The sequence below is a fragment of the Branchiostoma lanceolatum genome, chromosome 1 (assembly GCF_035083965.1).
Source record: "Branchiostoma lanceolatum isolate klBraLanc5 chromosome 1, klBraLanc5.hap2, whole genome shotgun sequence".
NCBI classification, from domain to species: domain Eukaryota; kingdom Metazoa; phylum Chordata; class Leptocardii; order Amphioxiformes; family Branchiostomatidae; genus Branchiostoma; species Branchiostoma lanceolatum.
The window spans coordinates 17,778,545-17,797,249 of record NC_089722.1 but is presented as its reverse complement, the minus strand read 5'-3'; the positions used below and the strand labels follow the sequence as shown (position 1 = coordinate 17,797,249).

Genomic DNA, 18,705 nt, shown 5'->3' with positions numbered 1-18,705 from the left:
ACGGACAGACCGGCGGGCCTCCTCCCCCACTGCCTCCAAAGAGCGTTCGTGGCCACCGTGACTACGGCTCTTCTAACAGGGAGCAAGGACCGTCTTCAGACACACGCGTAGACGCCGAGCCGGAGAATCTGCCGAATCTCTCGCCGCCTTCACAGCAAAGTGAGATGGGGACAAGACCGCCCCAAGACGGACGGGACTACGAAAACGTGAGGCGCCATGTCGACCTGCCCTACACAACGGACACGTCGACAGGTAGGCCAGCCCTCTGTGACTTTCAGTTTTACATACAGTCCATCCAAAATTTAGGTCTTATCAGAGAACACGTCGTGTTCTTTTCTTTCATTGTAGGAGAGTATGTTTGCATTTTGTTTGTGAATTTACCGTGTGATGAAGAACAATGATATTTCATATTACTCCTTAACATTATCAATCTGAATGGACAAAAGTGTTATTGTTAATTTAGGAGCCCCTAAATCTAAGTAAGTTAATTTCTTTGTACACCATAGACTAAGTATTCAAGCGACTTAAACAGATTTATTGGACTGTGCGCTGCCAGAACGGATATTGTCTTTGTATTTGCTTTATATAGGAAAAAAAGTGAGAAGATAAAAACACAGATGTAGACGTCTACACCATGGGATGTGCGCTAACATGAACACTCTTGTTAAATCGGTGGGCGTTTCCGCTAACCCTACTATTGTTTTGCTCTTGGTATAAGATTTAGCTAAGATTATCATACAGTCTTTATGTTGATGTGATATCATAATGGTATCTAAGCAGAAATTTTGACAACGGTCGGGTTTGCACGTGGTTTTGTTGCGCTTCATACGTTAAGAGCCCCCCCCCCCCCCCCACCACACACCCCATTTTATCAGGGCGGCGATGGCACCTATAGGACCTAAAATGTGACAGATAACACATTTCATAGATGAAAAAAACTAATCTTTTAAACTTTTTTGTGTTTTGTTGTCACTTAAGTCATAATGATGTAACAATTATGAAATCAACCGGTTAGACAAATCACCGAAAGGGAGCCGAAAGGCCCTGTCACACTTGTGCGTATATTCAAGTGCGTATGAGTTGCGCATGAACATTTTTTTGTTAATGTAAAGTTTGCAGGGAAGAAGTTGTTTTCTACTTTGACCCACCGTTGTGCAGCCTTGCTATCGAACCGAAGGTATGACTTCTTCGGCTGCAGACTTAACCTGAAACAAAAACGTGTTAATACGCAACTCCTGCGGACTTGTATATACGCACAAGTGTGACAGGGCCCGAAGCTGGTGATGCGTGTTTTTCTACGGTCTACGGTTCTAAGAAAAAAAGAAAAGCAAACACGACAAGAAGGAGGACTATGCACACACACCGAAGCCATAAATTCACTTGGTAATTGACAGATGAGGCTTTATTGTCGACAACATGTTAAAATCAGTTGTGTCTAATCTTGGGTTTTAGTATCTTTTCTAATAACAAAGCAACACTTCAAGCATTTAACTTTCTTTGCATTGTGAGAGTTGCCACACATTAAAGTCCCCCTCTCACTGGACCCGCGGCACGCTGGCGGCGTCGCTAGCTCTGCGGCCGATCGAATTGACAAAGCACTCAACGACTTTCATCGACAAAAAACGAATCTTTTTAAGCTTTGTGTGTTTTGTTGTCTTTTTGGTCATACTTGTACGTTTTGAATGATATTCCCATTATAAAGTCAAAGGTAACACAAATCCAGTTTAGGACGCGGGTCCAGTGAGAGGGGGGCTTAAGATGTTTTGAAATCTGCTTAATATGGAAGCGAGTCTCTTGAATCCTAACTTAAAATTGTCTGATAACAGACAACACGGGTACATATGGGAAGAGCGGCCGTCGTGGCGCCTGTGACGTCATCCGAGCCAACTACAGCTGCCTGGCCGCCGCCCTGGCTGTAGTTGTGCTGCTGACCACAGCAGGAATCACCATGAGTGTATTTATGCATGAGCAAGAACAAGCACAGGTAATACATGTTTATCTAAGCATATATCAGCTGGGAGCCACCATCTTGGCGCCGCCATCTTTAATTTTCGAAAAAACAATTTTTGTCAACATGTTCAACATGTTTTCAACACGTAAAGAAAATACAAGGTCGTTACCAAATTCAATGGAAAATAACCTGGTTATAGTTAGGGATGATATGGTCTACTTCCTCTGGGACTTTAAGGGGTCCTCCACCACCACCAAACCCTCCCCCGTCTGAATAATGTTTAAGTCCCGAGAAGGCCCCGGATGTGTGACAAGGGCTTGTGAGAAGGTATTCAGGGTACTGACGTTTGGTGATTTGGGAAATATCATAGCGTACTTTTATTGTTGCTTCCCTTATATTTTAGGGAGTATTGGACTCTGCCCTTGTTGTTTGCACTTTCGTATGTTTCTATATCTCGTAGGATATATCACAACTGACTCTTTCAGTAGGTTTTCTTAGCCTCCTTCGCAGGCTTTCTATAACGGCGGCGTATATATTGGGGGGGGGGGTGTCTAATGCCGGTGTTCAGGAATTATCGGTCCCCCAGGAAAAACGGCCCCCAATCCATGGTGGGCGTGGCCTAAAAAGTACGAAGGCCCACAGGGCCACAGACATAGATATCATCCACAAACACTGTCTTTGAATTGAATACTTAATGCCAAATGTATGAATTGTAAGAAGGTGGGACGGACATTGTCCATAAACACAAATATGAACGTTTCATCAACAAAAAGTATCAGTTTTTGGCCATTGCAGGGACACATTTTCCCGGGGTAGCCAGGATTTCCGGTCCCCTCATAGGAAAGTCAACAACTCTTCTCCTAGTAGTGATGCATTTGGAAATATACTTTATTTTTAAATTACTTTAACTTGAGTTGATGCTCTTAACACAAAAATATAAACGCTTCAAGGGCAACAGTCTCTGCATTTGTCCATTGAGGGAATTCAGGGGAAGGGGACTCATTTTCCCGGGGTAGATCTAGCCGGGATTTTCGGTCCCCTCATAGAAAAGTCAACAACGCTTCTTATGATGAACTTGGAAGCTTCTTTGTCAACTTCAAGGCGCTTATCTGAAGATTCAACACAACTATAAAGGTTTCAAAGCAAAACGTTTTCAGAACTTGGCCATTGAGGGGATTTCAGGGGAAGGGGACACATTTTCCCGTGGTAAATCTAGCCGGGATTTTCGGTCCCCTCATAGCAAAGTCAACAACGCTTCTTATGATGGACTTGGAAATTGTTTGTCAACTTAAGGGACACTTCTCTGAAGAATTAGCACAACTATAAAGGGGGCCGAAAATCCCGGTTTTACCACGGCCCGGAAAAATGTGTTCCCTTTACCCCTTTACCTGAAATCTCCTCAATGGCCAAATGCTGAGACTTTTTGCTTTTGAAACGTTTATAGTTGTGTCAGGTATTCAGAGAAACGTCTTCAAGTTGAAAAACAGGTTTCCAAGTGTATCAGAAGAGACGTTGTTGACTTTCCTATGAGGGGACCGAAAATCCCGGCATAACCCCAGCCCGGGAAAATGTGTCCCGTTTACCTAAAATCCCCCCAATGGCCAAATGCTGAGACTTTTTGCGTTTGAAACGTTTATAGTTGTGTTATGTCTTCAGAGAAGCGTCTTCAAGTTGAAAAACAGGTTTCCAAGTGCATCAGAAGAGACGTTGTTGACTTTCCTATGAGGGGACCGAAAATCCCGGTTTTACCCCGGCCCGGGAAAATGTGTCCCCTTTACCTGAAATCCCCTCAATGGCCAAATACTGAGACTTTTATCTTTTGAAACGTTTATAGTTGTATTAGGTCTTCAGAGAAGCGTCTTCAAGTTGAAAAACAGGTTTCCAAGTGCATCAGAAGAGACGTTGTTGACTTTCAAATTAGGGGACCGAAAATCCTGGCTACCCTGGCCCGGGAAAATGCGTCCCCTTGAGATGAAATAGCACAATGGCCAAAACCCTTTGAAAAGTTATATCAATTTTATATAGAATCGTCCTTAAGTTGAAATTAGGGTCCGAAGTAGACCAGAGGACGACTGTTTCAACTTTACTATGAGGGGACATTATTTGTCGACAATGTCGGCAGTGTAGAATTGTTATGTTACAGCCTATGTTGTTGTGGGCCTTCGTACTTTTAGGCCACGCCCACCAGTCTCAAATGTGGACCAATGGCAGGAGGGGGACCGATTTTCCCGGGGAGACCGATAATTCCTGAACACCGGCAAGGGAGTTGTGTAGCCAACTGAGTTGTGTAGCCGAGGGACGATAACGGTGGGCGTCCCTCGGCTACACAACTCTCTTGGCTACACAACTCCAGACCCCCCCCCCCCCCCCATATATACACCGCCGTTATAGGAAGCCTGCGAAGGAGGCTAAGGTTGTCTGGCGTTTTAGTATATACCACAGCAGGAGATTCTCTAGTGTTATGAGAACTATCCTCATTGTTGTTGGTTCTCTCGTGTTTGGGAAATATGTTTAACAAGAGTGGTGTTTAAAAAACACACCGGCGACGTGAGGATTATGCAAAGTAGGTCCTCATTTGCATGATTTATATCTTACTATGCTAACCTTCACCAAACATTCAAGTGCCTCAAATATAAAGTTTCCGTTAATTAGAAATGTGGAACAATAGTATTTTCAACTTAATTATGCAAATTAAGTCTCCACTGTGATAATTTTGCATCTATACATGTCCCTATCTTTCTCAGTAACATATCACATGTTTGGATGGTCCAATCATTGAACGCAGCGGGTTTGCAAAGTTTCTCAGTAATCATGCAAATTAGATTCTGAAATGCATAATCACAACATAATGAACTAAAACATCATTTGAACTATCTTCATACCAGAAAGCATGGATACGCAGAATTATTTTCTTTCAAAGTCTATGAGCTATATAGCACTCAAAAATCACGACCATGGCATGTCAAGAACACGTGATTTCAAAACTAGACGTTACGCTGTAGTACCGTAATCGCAACAAGAGTCCGGAGGCTTCATATCTCCATGAACTATTCTGTTTAGGCAAATGACTTATACATTTACATAATGCATGTTTGGTCATGAACACATGTAACTAACTTACACATGTCGCAATATTGACAGTCCTATCAATTACCACTTAGATGGCTAATGGCGTTTTTACATTGATTATTATTAGGAATTTATTTGCATAATCGATAATTTATGGATGTTCCACTTGCCATAAACTACATACGTTACATGTATTTGAGTCTTGAGTGTTTGAGAAAACACTGCAAATATAGATTTTTGCTATCTGCAAACTAAATATCATAGAAATCCGTCGTTCCTTTGTTCAGTTATTCTCCTTAGAAGATTTTCACAATAACGCCCCTGAAGTTCTAGAGCAAGCTGCTAGGGGGCCAACGCCTACACCAATTCGTCATTACTTCACATCTGCCACTAAAAACTCAGGACCATAGCATGTTCAGGTCAAAAGATAGAAAAACGGAAGTTCTACTGCAGTGCCAAGGTCACATACCAGGGAGCCCAAAATCTACCTTGAATTTCGGCTTCCCTGCACCTGCCTACATACCAAATATCATTGTAATCCATCAAGAGGTTCTTGAGTTATGCTGACTACAGTAGTCCGGAAACACAAACACACACACACACACACACACACACACACACACACACACACACACACACACACACACACACACACACACACACACACAAAATATATCTCATTTTTTTATGGAGATAATATATCTCCATTTTTCATGGAGATAATAATCATGTGCACGTCTCATCAAGACCCACCCCGTACCAATTATCAATCCAATCCATCTCAGCCTTTTCGAGTTATGCTGTTCATCAACACACGCACACACACACACGTACACACAGACTTGCAAACGCTATCAGAAACATAATCTTTTTGGCAAAGGTAAAACACCTGCATATTATCTTCCTGATACTGTCCCTGCTTCGTACGCAACCATGTAGCACAGCAAACAGTGAATGTCAATAAAGAAAAGGAAACTGAAGTGGTACGGCCACGTGTCACTGAGTTATCGGGAGTAGCCATGAGCTATAATGCAAGAAATCGTCCAGTGAGGAAGAACGGAGAGTAGACAACGGAAAAGATGGGAGGATGGTATCGGAGAAAATCGAGAAGGGTGAAGAAAACTATTTGCCAGATCTTGTGTGGTGCCCCAACGGTCAAATATCAGTAGACTAAGAGATAAAAGACGAAGGATATATATATATATATATATATATATATATATATGTACGTATATACTCTTGGCCTTAGTCCGGCGAGGACGAGGACGAGGCGGCCCAAAACGCGCCTTGCCCGTTTGGAACGACTTGGGACGCGCAGGGACGGCGTCCCAAACGCTTAGTCGCTTACATTTTCACATAGGTCAGGTCTTGAAGTTACGTCCACTCAGAACATTTTAGCATGCATACTCCAAGCTCAAATGAAGTAGCCAGCCCACCCTGATGCCACCGGGAGCGACACAGAAGCCACCGCGGGATGCAGTCAACTCGAGCCCGATGGCGTCGATCTCATAGATCTGCCCCCTCGTGGTAAGTTCCTTGAAAAATTACTGTTTCCTTTTACAGAATTAAATCGCTTGCCAAACAGGTAATAAAAAAAAAGCAAAGGCTCAACTTTGGCATCAGTTTGTGACAAATTTAATCGGTTGGTAACACAACTTTGTCATAATCTATCGTGCTATAACGTTATATACTCATACTGAGATCGATGACTTAGTCTTCAAGACCTGCATGTTTACATCGGTGACCGCCCTATGTTCCGAAATTACTATGTTCCGAAATCTCTATGTTTCGAAATCCCAACGTTCCGTAAGCCCTATGTTCCAGTTCACTCAAAAAACAGAACTTGTCCCAAGTATGCTGTTCACACACACATACATACACACATACATACATACATATATACGTATAAAGGCTACCAAAAGCATAACTTCTCGGCGACGTTTATTTTTCTGTCATTTATTTAATGGTATACTAATAGCACTGCATTTAATACAGCTGACTCCAGCAGCGGAGGGATATGTACAAACTTCCATAGGAGAATAAAATATTTTCTATATTTGCTATCTATTCACTACATGTGCGTTTTTAAGTCCAACTCTCATTACGGAAACCAATCATGACATTGCCCTTTTAAAAGTTCTTGGTTACAGAACTTGTCTATCAAAACATGCACAGTGCTCTGTAGTAAAGAACTTTTCTGTGCCTCTGCTATGAACGAATTCCATAACACTTTTCTGAAGTTTTACTGTTTCCGCACCAGAATATCTTTTGCGGCCTGAAATCCTCCGTGTGCTACCTGTTTGTAAGACCACATACCAACAGAACGCAATAAAAGAAGCAGAAACGTTCACGGAAGAAATAACGCGGGATGAATTTGGCGAAATTTTCGGAGAGAGGAGCTCATGATCAGGGTCAACTGCTGACACGTCGCACAGTTAGTGTTTCAAAGTTGTTTTACCGATCAGACATTCTGAATAGTGAACCTGATAAATTATAAATCGTGATTAATAATAATAATAATGATAATAAGTTTATTGCAAATTCATGCCTGGAGGCTAATTGTAAGAATACGTTGAAATGAGATGATGGTAATAATAAGAACACAGTAATGAAATAAACACAAAGTAAAAGTCGTCAACTAGAGCTACTTCTAATCTAAACGGTTGCTATTGGGTTTGATTTATTTTTTGTGTGCAGTGGAATATGAAATTTCCTATGTTTTGGGAGATATATGCATTGGCCGGTGTTAACAGAAAGGCAGTTTTTTGTAGGTCTGTGCGATATTGAAAGCTGAGAACAATTTTGCTGACTAGGTTAAATAGTTTGTCTCTTTCGGTGCTGTAATGGGGGAAATGGCAAATAAAGTGCATTTCATCTTCCACCGCTTTTCCTGTGCATTGTTCACATATTCTCTCGTTAACAGGTAACCGTCTGTATCTACCTCTTTCTACTTCTAATGTTCGTGCGCTTACTCTGCGTTTATACAAAGATGATTTTATGTCTAAGTCTTTGCTTTGTAGATAATTCTCCATGGCGTACACAGATTTGAGATGTCTATATAATCTTAGCTTACCAACATCAACAGAGAGATTGTGGAGAAAGGTTAATAATTTCAACGTGCTTTATCCGTAGCTTTTTGCATGTCATGAGTTATGTTTGCCAGAATATGAACTAGTATGTGGAAGAACACAGACACACACTTACTACACGGCATTAGAAACACAACAAAAACCGGTTGGGGTATGCAAAAAGAAAGCATTCCTATATAGCCTGGATGCCAGAATTCTTTCAGGACCTGAACAGGCCAGCTACTGAGCTAGCTCCAGGACATGACAACATGTCAGCGAATTGCAATGATTTTTTATTACAAATCCCCTCAGTTAGACCTTTGGTTTGAAAGCGGAACATGTGTTTCTCTCTCGGTCTTTGTGTGTTTTACCATCTGGCATCCAGGTGGGATACTGGTATTAAGGCGGGACTTTCTAGACCACCCACAGCAGGGCGCAACCAATCGGCCACAGCGGGGCGTAACTCACAGCAGGGCGCAACCAATCGCTGGCAGCGGGGCGTAACTCACAGCAGGGCGCAACCAACCGCTGACCAGCAGCACGCAACAGGGCAGAGCCGACGGCGGTTGACCAATTAATCAAGCTTTTAGGATGCCATGTGGCCATTGTGAAGTTTGATCCATTGTTCAAAATCCATCGTCACTCTGGGTTTGATTCCGAAAACCAGGCCACCAAGAACAAAAAGGGGAAGGCCTAGTGGCTCGGCACTTCTCAAGATAGCAAAGATGAGAAGAAAAGGCGGGCACCTGCGGCATCCGTGGACTTAATATCGACCACCAGCCGTATGAAGCCGAGGAAAAGGCCAGTAAACGGCCCACACCTTTTCGACAAAGAGCTGGACAGACCGACAGCGAAGACAGCGGTCTAAAGGTCAGTACAATTTTAGGTCTCAACCTTTTGCACGGCGCATATGTTTCTGTACACATAGACTGCCGTTTCTGTGTTTGATCACCCCGTTATTTCGTGGAGTAATAACAGTCTACATTAATTCTATTTTCGAACACAGTGGTTACAAACGACATGCCTTCTAAATATATATAATGCCTTTCACACTGCGTAGTGGAAAACTGATTTGGTAGCACCCTTTGTCCACCATATACCTGATTATAATTCGTCTGAATTTTACCGTGTTAGACTTAACCTGCCAAGAAATGGTTTCTTCGCCTGTCGTTTAATTTCTGCAAACTTCTAATACGATTTAAAAGAGAGGTGATGACTGTCTTGTTTTTTTCGACATGGATATATTTCTTGCAAACTTACACTGATTCATAGATATCCTGTTTATATCTCAGCCGACACAAATATCCCAATATGGCAACAGTTTAGTACCCTATGGATAGTGGATGTGCATTGATTTTTCGAAGTTGCAGAAATATTAAATTATTGTTTATTTATTTGTGTAAGTGGATAAGATCACGTACAACGAGAAACTTCTAGCAGACAAATTAATTTTAACATGTCCAATATAAAGGACGTGTCTAGCCTTTGTATTGGAGATGCTTTCAAGTGTAGAGTTCAACAACGCAACGTAGAAATTTTATCTAGATAAAACTGATAGACATCCATACATGTTAACATGTTGAATATGGTTGTCATGGAAGAAAAATTCTAGGAACTGGTTGGTTACACGGTGTTCTACAGTGTTTTCTGTTTGGTATGTATAGACAATTAAGACAAAAGAAGAGTATTACAATATTAATCTTTGTTTGCTGTGGGTTTTTTCTACAGCAGCTCCTGAATGTAAGATTCTGCAACATAAGTGCTGTGACGACGATCTAAATGGCGACTTAGTTCACGTAAAACACATGCAGCCGAACAACGACGATGAAAATTTATTTGGGTAATTTTGGAATAGTCCATTATTGTGATTTCATAAGCATATAAGTGCCAATGGAATATTGGTAGGGATACTAAGGATGGCTGCCATAGCTTCTTTTAAACAGTTTGTTAACTGATTTTGGTAGCTAGAAATCAGATCAAACCGCTGTGGTCGCCAGCTCCACCGACTGTTTCCGTCTTTATACTTGCACAGGCCGACCTTACGGGACGAGAGCGATGACGACGAGATGTTCCTGCCACATTCTACACAGAGATACATGTACCTATGTAGGAGAGGTCGGCAGATCGAGACCTTCTACTGGATGTCGGTGAGACGAGCTGCATCCCTAGGGGAATCCAAAACAGACGTCCGTGCGTGCGTCCGTAACGTCGGGACCGATCGCGAGGGGAGCCACACAACAAGCGTCGTCGACAAAAAGAAGGGAACGAGAAAGAACCAGATCTGTAGCAGAGCCACGATGTGAAGCCAATAGATTGCGTTGCTACAACCGCTACTACAGCGAGACAAAACCTGGCGCTAGTTAGAAATAAATATTACGGACTGACTTGAACATGTTTATACCACGGATATACTAATATATTGTCTATTTCATTATGTACATTGTGTGTATATAGAAGTAATCTATTGTATGTGCATATCAAAATCGTACACAAGGTTATTAACCTGGCCGATGACGGTTCTAAACAAACCTGGGGTGGATGTAGCCTGACTACTTCGCGCTCCTAGTGGCCGGCCCGACGATACCGCTCCCAAGAGGGGGTCATTAACCTCCGCCAGGGAGAGCTTCTGTAAACACAGGCTAGGGGTGGATGTACAAAAAATTAAATTGAAAACCCCAAACGAATATTGTAATAATCAGTGTGCACGAAAGCTGTGATACGATTGCACGATCTCACCAACTTGCAAGAAGATACGAGTACTAGTGCAACACCTGATCAACTCGGAACACTTAATCTTGTAATTATTGACACAGTTTTCTGTTATCGTTGTGCCATGATTCCCAAACAATGTGTTTTCCCTTGTGATATTCTTTACTGAAGTGGACTACAAAGGCATTCACAGAAAGATGCAGTAACCAATGTTCTGTGGAGTTAGCAGGTAATTTTTAGCCTCTACCAGGCTCCGCGCGATCGCTGGGAAAATAGTACAAATCGGCCAAATAGATTAAATAGTATGCCAGGTTTTGAGGTATAGTCCGCTATACATTGAAGCTCAATAGGCGATCTACGGAGATCTGTCTGTTGAGGTTTGTCTGCTAAGACGGAATATAAAAACATGTTAACATGCTAACGGCAATGTTAACATGTTCAGTCAGAGAAGCAGCAGGGAACCTCAGTTAAGACTGATGTCAGCATGCCATAGCCAGTATCACGTAGTCATAGTCAGTCCGTCTTTAAAGTCTCCCGTGCCCAGTGTGCGGAAAGCCTTTTCTCTGTGTCCTTTCTTTATCCTTACTATGTGAGTCTTTCGAAGCTTCAAAGATGCAGCTAAAATAACTCGAATTATGCGTTGGTAACATGTCAAGCATTTAATCTTTTTATTGAATGAAGCAAAGCTTCTAAGAAAAATCAATCAAAAGCAGTGACATATTGTTGTTGCTGCTTTTTGCAAAAATCCGGACATCTTCTTTAAAGCTGTGACTTACTTACTTTTCAAAATCAAAGTTCCTCATGACAATAAAAGAAGAGCCAGTCTAAGCATGTCATTCATGATAACAAAAACCAAAAACGTTTAAGACATTGAGGAACGTCTGTGATGGATGGGTATATATTGCATCATCCAGAAAGTTTATTTCAAACATCGATAAACAGCTGTAAAAGTGTATACTTTAACTAGCGCCTTTTCTATGCCGTATGCAGTGGCATTCGTCCTTGCTATAGAAAAGGCCATACCTGCAAGGCGTTGCCAAAAACTAATTCCCTAGGGAATGCGTTCGCGGAAATCCTAGAATATTTGGCAAACCGAAAGCAGTACTATACAATAGGCTCCGCCCCTGAGGCGTCGCCAAAAAAACTTACTGATTGTACTCTGGTGTTTAGCAAAAATCACAACTGACGCTTATTGCTTGTTGTCGCCCTCTTGTTTAAGCAGAGATAACAACTACAACTTACCATTTTTGAAACGGTCTACAACTTACCATTTTTGAAACGGTCAGACGCTTCAGACAACATCCGCTATCTTTCGTCAGTGACTAAAGAAAGATCTGGTAGAAATAGGTTTTATACCAAAACTCTGAATAGATATGTCACTGACGAAAGATAGCGGATGCTGTCTGAAACGTCTGGCTGTTTAAAAAATGTATTCCAGTTGCTTGAGTTACTATTTTTGGCGTATCTTATTACCTGGATGTCTAACCTTCATCAACGTACCCTTCTAGTTGACACTATCGTGTTTAAGGAAATACCAGGGTCCTTATTGTTGGCACTCTGGTGTTTTAGGAAATATCACAACTGACACGCACCGTGTACTTTGAACGAAACCGAACGACCGCCTTGGAACAACGCATTCACAAGATAATGGTGTTGTCGGGTAAGTTTTATTTGCCTTTTACCAAAGGTTCGCATTGTCAATGTAAGACTTTTTCAATAGCTTTAATTTATTCAGCTCAGATTTCATAGCTGATGTCCTTTTATCTTCTTATTTTTTCATCTTGGCTAACTTTCTCTCTCTTCGCTATGTTTCTCAGGTTTTGTGGTTTTGCTTGTTGTTTTATAAGCACCATCACCCAGTATGCTATAGGTGGACTTTAATGTTATGTTACATGCCGTTAGGAGTTTTCTGGACAACCTTTTGGCCTGGATTTAAATTGCGGCCCCTACTAATCCCCGGATCGAAGCCTCTGCTTAATTGGAGAATAAGATTTTTGGTGGTGTAAAGTGTTTTGGCCACGAAAATGTGACAGAATGTTTAGCCACTTGTACTTGGTGTGTAGGTATAATTGATATCTTTCACGTGTGCATTTATTCATTGCACGATTAAGACTTTCATTTCAGGATTTGCGGATAAGATACGTGAAGAAGGCCACAATGGCCCATCTGGACAACTCGGTGAAGTTGGCCCCCTTGGACCACCTGGACAAGTGAAACCCTTCGGACCACCTGGACAAGTGAAACCCGTCGGACCACCTGGACAAGTGAAACCCGTCGGACCACCTGGACAAGTGAAACCCGTCGGACCACCTGGACAAGTGAAACCCTTCGTACCACCTGGACAAGTGAAACCCTTCGGACCACCTGGACAAGGCAAACCACCTGGACCATTTGGACAAGTCAAACCTCCTGGACCACCTGGACAAGTGGACCACTTCGGACCACCTGGACAAGGCAAACCTCCTGGACCACCTGGACAAGTGGACCGCTTCGGACCACCTGGACAAGTGGACCGCTTCGGACCACCTGGACAAGGCAAACCTCCTGGACTACCTGGACAACCAAAACACTCTTTGCCGACTGGACTACCGAAGGGGGCCGGCGGATTCTCAATGGAGACCGGACCTGTTGGGAAAGATGTGCCAGTTGGTCTATCTGGTCCACCTAGCCCGCCAATCCCACCTGGCCCCCCTGGTTTGCCAGTTGGCCCTCCTGTCCAACCAAGCCCACCTGACCGTCCCGGTCCACCCGGCCCACCAGGTCCTATTGGCCCACCGGGTCCACCTGGTCGTCTGAGTTGTCCATCGAAGAAGCAGCTGATCGAAATGTGCCAATCGCACCAACAAGGTAAATAATTCCATATTCATTCGTAAAACTGATGTAATCGTTATAAGAACTGAAGCAGCAGTTGAACACAACATATACATGTTTTTTTACATTGATATGTGTATGTGGGTGTATGCGTCTGTGTGTTTATATGTAGAGTATACATATCTAACGTTATAGATATACTTAGAAATGGCAATGCATGTTGTAAGTCATAAGGGATACTGTAGCATCGACATTTTAGAACTTTATCATCCTTATGACAATGACGGACTTCTCACTGACCATTTCCTATGTGACCCTGGAGTCCCAATAAAAACATGAATCAGGAAAACTCCCACATCAGAGAAATGATATTGTATAAAGGATTATTGGTCACCTGATCTTAACCAGGCTTTGTTTGAAAGTTTAAAGTTTGAAATTTTATTCGGATAAAATACATAATAGTCCATAGGACTAAATTGCGTATTTCATAACAAATTGGTCATAAATCACAAGCACTGTCCTTATCAACAACATCAGCGGAATACATACTATATACATACACATTTAAATGGTCAGAATCTCAGGTACTGTCCTTATCATCACCTTACCACATTCAATACAAATACTCATAAAATAAACTCTATCTTACATAAGAACTTGCAAAATGGGCTCTATTTTGGCTCTATTTTGCATGGACAACGCATAGGTAAATGTGTGTCTGAACAAACAAGTAGCGCTTATATTAACATCGGCTTTGACATCGGAATCACCACAGAGGACCACGACAAGGTGATAGCCGCCCAGAACAGGATCCAACCCTCCACGGTTCCCGAGACCCGGAACTACATAACTGATGAAGGAGGTGGGGATTACTTTTATACACTCAAACAAAGGTCAATAAAATGTATCTGAGATGGCATGATGCATGTCACATGCCTAGCATTTGGGTGCCATATTTGAGATGACAATGTATTTGTATACCAAAGACTTTAAGATACTTAACAGCAAAGTTCAGATTTTAGAGGGCAAGTAAAATATCTTTTATCCCACAGACGAGTGTACCAGGAATCCATGCCAAAATGGACGCTGTGTGAGGAAAAATGGCGGATACAAATGTACCTGCTCACCCGGATGGACTGGACAGAACTGTCAGAAAGGTGAGAATGCTTTCATTTATATGTTAAATAGCTAATATATATATATATCATGTGCCATTGTCATTCTTTTTTTCAAAGACATGATGTCTTCTGAGAATGATATGTAGATAATTAGCATCTAGGAGTCACATTTACTACTTGTAGCAAATATTTCTTTCTCTTATTTCAGACATAAATGAGTGCACCAGGAATCCATGCCAAAATGGAGGCTGTGTGAACAAAGATGGCGGATACAAATGTACCTGCTCACCCGGATGGACTGGACAGAACTATCAGCAAGGTGAGAATGCTTTCATTAATATGTTAGATTGCTAATATATATATCATATGCTATTGTCACTCCTTTCCTCGAAGACATGATGTCTTCTGAGAATGATATGTAGATAGTTAGCATCTAGGAGTCACATTTACTACTTGTAGCAAATATTTCTGTCTCTAATCTCAGACATAAATGAGTGTACCACACAACCATGCGGAACTGGACGCTGTGTGAACACAGTTGGTGGATACAAATGTGCCTGCTCACCGGGGTGGACTGGACAGAACTGTCAACAAGGTGAATTACATATACCTTAGTCTTTTGAATCTTGTCCTTTTTTTTCTCTCTAATATGATTTTTTTGTGGGAATAGTTTCACGTTTACTTCATGGACTACAACATGTACTTATATCAAATATTCTTCAGACATAAATGAGTGTACCGGAAACCCTTGCCAACATGGACGCTGTGTGAACAAAGGTGGTGGGTACAAATGTACCTGCTCACCTGGATGGACTGGACAGAACTGCCAGCAAGGTGAGGAAGCTGTCCTCCATATATCACATATCAATTAAATTTGATAATATATCATATGCTCTTAACCCTCTTTTTCTCACCGACATTATATTTCTTGATGATAATCTGTCGGTGCTTAGCATTTATTTTATTATATGCGCCTTGTATTTAGGTATCATATTTGAGATGACAATCATTTCCATGCGTTACCCTTCAGTGGCAAACGAATGTACCAGGAAACCATGCCAACATGGACGCTGTGTGGACCAAGCGGGTGGATACAAATGTACCTGCTCACCTGGATGGACTGGACAGAACTGTCAGCAAGGTAAATTGCTTTCAATCATACATTACATATCCTTTAAAAGTAATGATATATTCTAGTTTTAAGTTCTTGAATCTTGGCCCCTTTTCTCTCTGGTATGTCTAGTGCATAGTTTTACATTTATTTCATGGGCTGCAGAATGTATTTCTGGCAATATATCCCACAGACATAAATGAGTGTACCGGAAACCCTTGCAAACATGGACGCTGTGTGAACAAAGATGGCGGCTATAAATGTACCTGCTCACCCGGATGGACTGGACAGAACTGTCAGCAAGGTAAATTGCTTACAATCATACATTACATATCCTTTAAAATTAATGATATATCAAAGTTTTAAGTTCTTGAATCTTGGCCCATTTTCTCTCTGGTATGACTAGTGCATAGTTTTACATTTATTTCATGGGCTGCAAAATGTAGTTCTGGCAATATATCCCACAGACATAAATGAGTGTACCGGAAACCCTTGCAAACATGGACGCTGTGTGAACAAAGATGGCGGCTATAAATGTGACTGCTCACCTGGATGGACTGGACAGAACTGTCAGCAAGGTGGGAATGCTTTCATTCATAGACAGTATAGCCACTAAAGTTAATGATGCATCATATGCTCTTGTCCCTTTTTTTCTTCCCGACGTGATGTTCCTTTCTCAGCATCTGCGTTTCACACTTACTGTTTTTACATAAAGACCTATTTCCGTTATCACAGACATAAATGAGTGCACCAAAGAGCCCTGCCAACATGGAACCTGTGTGAACAAAGATGGCGGATACAAATGTACTTGCTCACCCGGATGGACTGGACAGAACTGTCAGCAAGGTGAGAAAAACAAGCTTCCATTTCGTCTTTCTTATGAAGCCTTCCCGTCTTCATTTGGTTAATTTTACTTGGCTAGACTTCTTATGTTTATATGAAGTCATCATCCGAATCTTATTGTTGTCTACTACGCAGATATCAACGAGTGTACCAGCAAACCATGTCAACATGGACGCTGTGAGAACAAAGATGGCGGATACATATGTACCTGCTTACCTGGATGGACTGGACAGAAATGTCAGCTAGGTGGGTTGCCGTTTATCTATTCAATTATGATGTTGCTTGCTTGGTGTTTTCTTTTTCAGTAGAAAATAGATAGGACATTTTTTGTTTCATTTCACTTTTTTTTTAATTCTTATTGGTATGGTATTTTTCATACAGATTGACTTTTTTAAAAGATGACTAGCTATATGATCCATATAAGTCAGGAGGTTGTTTCTCCTTGGTTTAAGATTCACGTTATTTTTCCACAGACATAAATGAGTGCAGCAAAAAGCCATGCCAACATGGACGCTGTGTGAACAAAGATGGCGGCTACAAATGTACCTGCTCACCCGGATGGACTGGACAGAACTGTCAGCAAGGTAAGTTATCTAAATTTAAGTATAAACAAGCCTCTGTTTCGTCTTTTGAATTTGGCCTCTTTGTTTTCATTTGACTAATTTTACTTGACTGGACGTCTTATAATATGAATGGTCAAATCTTATACTACGCAGATATCAACGAGTGTACCAGCAAACCATGCCAACATGGACGCTGTGTGAACAAAGATGGCGGCTACAAATGTACCTGCTCACCTGGATGGACTGGACAAAAATGTCAGCAAGGTGGGTTGTACAAGCTGCTTTTGCGTTTCTTCTTTTGAATCGGGGCTCATTTTCTTCAGTTGATTTCAAAATGGACCAAACATTTTGATTAAACATCCACTAGCTGCATAAGCCATATCATAGCCAAATAAGAAGAGGGGTGATGATAATGATGATCTTAAGCTTAAATGATGATGATGCTAAAAAAAGATTTGAAATACGTCTTGAGCCATTTGATTTTTTTAAAAGTATAGCTCTGCTATATTCTACATTAGATAACACCTCTTCTTTAGCTTTTTTTAGAACGAAAATAAAAGTGATATAAAAGGCAGTCTCCGCGTGATTGTAGAGTTGGCATGTTTCACTTAATGTCGGTTACTAACTGCTGACTAACTCACTGATGATACACGTACGTTATACCTTCTCACAGCCATACGTCTACCATGTGCTGAAGGTTGGACCGAATATAGCGACCACTGCTACAAGGTCTCGGGAAACAAAGTCAGCTGGCCTGAAGCAAACAAGCAGTGCAAACGACTCGGTGCAAATCTTGCCTCAGTTAAAGATGCCGCCGAGAACAAAGTCATAGCAAATCTCGTCTCTACTGGTTGGTGACATATAACATCTACTTCTCAACAATAGCGAGTATACTATGCTGGTATTTATCTTACGCATGCTTTACAGTATGCTTAAAGTTATGGTTTCAGCAAGACGTCTTTACACATATGATGCATATGCTTTTTTGTAGATGTCCAAGGATAAATGGCAAGAAAACAAAGAGTTTTGCTATTCACAAGCACACAAATAGACAATCACACACACACACACACACACACACACACACACACGCACACACACACACACACACACACACACATATATATATATATATATGTCTCTCTATATATATCCAAACACACACACACATACGATCAAACACACACTCTGACCCGAAAGCATAACCTTCTTAGTGAAGTTAATTCAATATCTCCCTCCCGATAATGTACGTTGTATAATGACACAGCATCACGAAATGTCTGCCTGGCTGAGATATCTTCAGTCGCGTTTCTTCCATTGCAGCTCCCGAAGGCAAGCTGCCACTCAAGCTGCCACTCGTCTGGATCGGACTCAGAAGAGACGCGGCTGGACAGCTGAAGTGGACGGATGGCTCACGTGTGACTTACACCAACTGGGCTCCGGGTGAGCCTTCAAACATCCC

At 41.7% G+C, this 18,705-nt stretch overlaps 3 long non-coding RNA genes across 3 annotated transcripts; all 3 read left to right on the top strand.

The window, feature by feature from the left end:
* The first annotated feature begins 99 nt into the window (after positions 1 to 99).
* Positions 100 to 12,458, top strand: LOC136427970 (uncharacterized). Its single transcript, XR_010754549.1, has 3 exons — positions 100 to 252; positions 1,827 to 1,984; positions 12,367 to 12,458. It is a non-coding gene; the product is annotated as an uncharacterized lncRNA (long non-coding RNA).
* LOC136438796 (uncharacterized) lies at positions 8,543 to 11,939 on the top strand. The gene is made up of 3 exons (XR_010756464.1): positions 8,543 to 8,958; positions 9,817 to 9,928; positions 10,121 to 11,939. It is a non-coding gene; the product is annotated as an uncharacterized lncRNA (long non-coding RNA).
* Positions 12,459 to 14,295: 1,837 nt separating the features above from the next.
* On the top strand, positions 14,296 to 15,296 carry LOC136427962 (uncharacterized). The gene is made up of 4 exons (XR_010754548.1): positions 14,296 to 14,470; positions 14,661 to 14,765; positions 14,935 to 15,045; positions 15,211 to 15,296. It is a non-coding gene; the product is annotated as an uncharacterized lncRNA (long non-coding RNA).
* Positions 15,297 to 18,705: the final 3,409 nt, after the last annotated feature.